General features: G+C 38.4%; 1 pseudogene; it reads left to right on the top strand.

Moving 5' to 3' along the window:
* Positions 1-2386: 2386 nt before the first annotated feature.
* Positions 2387-2903, top strand: LOC122751734 (annotated as a pseudogene).
* Positions 2904-3267: the final 364 nt, after the last annotated feature.

Below are 3267 nucleotides of genomic sequence, written 5' to 3'. Positions count from 1 at the left end.
CAGTTATTGTCCAAAAAAAGAATGACAGTGGTTAAGCATGAATTATTTACATGCTTCTAACATGATAATATTTCAATGGATCCATAATCTAATTGAGATAGATACTACTGCGCAGTATTTTGCTTTGCAGTGCAATCAGAATAATGCCATCTGGGAATAGGAGCTTCTACAGAACTTCACTATCTATAGTAAAAATGTCTTCTACTTGGACTTTGTACATTGAATCCTCCATTGAACAGGTAAATACATACGTGGCTATATGTCTTCCTATATGGATCTTGTATGGGTAAACATATTTCTGCTTATATTGGCATAGGTGTGATTTTTTTTAAAGGAAAGCTTCTTACTGAAGGAATGCTGATAGTATTTTTCCCTTAATAGTATTGTTTTTTTCTATTTACATGTAAATATAGTTTTTAACATTCTTTTTTTAAACTTTTGAGTTTAATTTTTTTCTACCACTTCCCCTTCCCTTCCCCCTCCCCCAAAAGGCAAACAATCTGATATAGGTTATATATGTAAAATCATGTTAAACATATTCCCACAGAAGAGTCAGAACAAAAGGAAAATAGTTGTTTTTATTGAATTAAGCAGGTTAAAAAGCCAAAAATATGTTTGAGCCACTGTGTGAAGTTCTTTAATTCAACCTTTCTACCAATGTTTCTCTCATATATAAAAAGGACTTCATGATTCTTCTTTTGGTATTTTATCATATCAACATCTATTTACATCTGTGACAATAGGAAATAAATGTTATCTGTTTTTTGCAGCAGGGACCCAGGCCTTCAGCACTTTGAGCATTTGTACCTTTTGATGAGAATGTTCTTTTTATCATTTGGTCAGAGGTTTTTGACTCGGGTAGTGTTCTTGAATCAATTTTCCAAGTACCTTGGTGCTTTCTTTTATTCATATAATTAGAGGTTGACTTAGACAGGACAAAGGAAGCCACTATGTTGATTTTCCTGGAAGCTGTTGAAGGCATAGATTAGTATGCATAGCTGAATGTTATTTATGCCTGATAGAAATAATAACATCCTACCTGACTAATACTCAGCCCATTAAGTGAGACTGACAGGAATGAAGATCTAAGATCAAAGATTTTTGAAGTCTGTGCATGTGTGGACTAAAAGTGAATGAATGTGATTTTATGTGCCTGGTTGGAGAAACATGATGAAGATATGAAGACTCCTTAAATCTGTTTAATTTATGACATGCTAATCTCTTGCAAGAGATGAAAATGACAAGATGTTTACTTTCCCCCATGATCCAAAAAGCAAAACTGCCCAGTAGTCACACTACAGGGCATTTTAGTAAAAGATAATTTCCTTGAAGGCAGGAAATGACCTGTTTTTATCTCCGTATTGATGGTCCTTAGCACACTGCCTAACACAAGGCAGACATGTGATTAACAAATCCATTTAGGATTAGATAGAAAAGAATGGAATGGGATAGGAGAGAGTGTGGTAAGACAGGTAGGACAGAATTGGAAAGAATAGAATGACAAACCAGAGCAAAAGGACAAAAGGACCAAGGACCAAAACAACTATGACCTATGTTTAAGGGAGATTCTCTGAATCATAGATTAACAGCTAGAAGGGATTTGAGGTCAACTAGTTCCAACTCTGCATTTTATAGTTGAGGAAAAAGTGGGTCGAGAAATTAAGTAAATTGTCCTTAAAAACATAATTATTAAGCAGATTCGGCATTTGAATCTACATCTTCTCACACCAGAATCCAACATCCTTTCTGTTTCAACATTCTGCCTTAATTCCCTTATGAAATATACAGTTAAGATAATAGATTTTGTGGGGACCTTGTCCATATTCCTCATTTTTTACAGAGAAAAAAATGGAGAAAGTGACTTCCTCAAGGTCACATAGACAGTAAGTAACCGAATCAGGATTCTGATTGCAGATGCAGAATGCTTCTCAGCATAAAAAATTGTCTCTTGCTTGAAGTGATATTTTTGCATTCAGTAGTAATTAGTAGTCCTCTACCCTTGGTTTTCTCTATGAATGTTGTCCCCTGGGAATTATGTGAACAAGTCACCTATTCACTGTGAATGAGTCTTCTTTTCCCTAATGTCATGAGTGGCTTTTTTATAACCAGAAGGTATGTATAACAGATTGGCTAATAAAACACACATTTATTGGTTTGAAATTTCTGTGCACGGGGCAGCTAGATGGTGCAGTGGATAAAGCACCGGCCCTGGATTCAGGAGTACCTGAGTTCAAATCTGGCTTCAGACACTTAACACTTACTAGCTGTGTGACCCTGGGCAAGTCACTTAACCCCAATTGCCTCACCAAAAAAAAAAAAAGAAAGAAATTTCTGTGCACAGGCAGTTGCCGCCTGGGAGTTTCTCTTTCTTTATCTCTGGTCCCCCATGGCCTTGCAGAACCCCGACCAGGCTGCTACCAGTGCCACCACAGCCTCCTACAAGGGGGCTGAGCCTGGGGTGGGCACCTGCAGATCCGTAGACAAGAGGTTACAGCAGGAATTGATGACCCTAATGATGTCTGGAGACAAAGGATCTTCTGCCTTCCCAGAGTCTGACAATCTCTTAAAATTGGTTGGGACCATCCATGGGGCTGTTGGGACAGTATATGAAGACCTGAGGTACAAGCTCTCCTTGGAATTTTCCAGTGGCTACCCATATAATGCTCCCACTGTAAAATTTGTCACACCTTGTTACCATCCTAATGTGGATACCCAAGGCAATAAATGTTTGGACATCCTTAAGGACAAGTGATCAGCTCTGTATGATGTCAGGACCATTCTACTATCTATCCAGAGCCTGCTGGGAGAACCCAACGTTGACAGCCCATTGGACAAACCCCACAGCCTTTAAAAAGTACCTGCTGGAAACCTACATGAAGCAGGTGACTAGCCAGGAGCCCTGACCCCAGCTGCCCAGCCTATCTTCCCTTCATCTTGTTTGTATGTGTATGTATGTGTGTGCATGCATCTTTTCCCTTTCCTCATAATCTGCCTTCTCTCTTCTGTACAGGACTGTATCATACTGTTTTCCTTTTTTCTTTAAACTCTAGTCCAGCCCTCAACATTAATGTATAAATAAATTTGGTTTTGGTTTTGGTTTTTTTTTAAAGAAAATTCTGTGCACAGAGCTCTGTAATTGTTGTTGTTTGTCTTTCATTCTTGAAGAGGACTTTCAATGAATTGGATTTAAGTGAGGAAGGGCTGTGCAGAGTCATCAGCCTCATTCTCTCCTCCAGAGCCATCTGGGTCCATTGGCAAGATAAATTA

The sequence above is a fragment of the Dromiciops gliroides genome, chromosome 3 (assembly GCF_019393635.1).
Source record: "Dromiciops gliroides isolate mDroGli1 chromosome 3, mDroGli1.pri, whole genome shotgun sequence".
Taxonomy (NCBI): Eukaryota; Metazoa; Chordata; class Mammalia; order Microbiotheria; family Microbiotheriidae; genus Dromiciops; species Dromiciops gliroides.
Note: the sequence above shows the minus strand (reverse complement) of the source record. Positions and strands in the feature narration are given on the sequence as shown.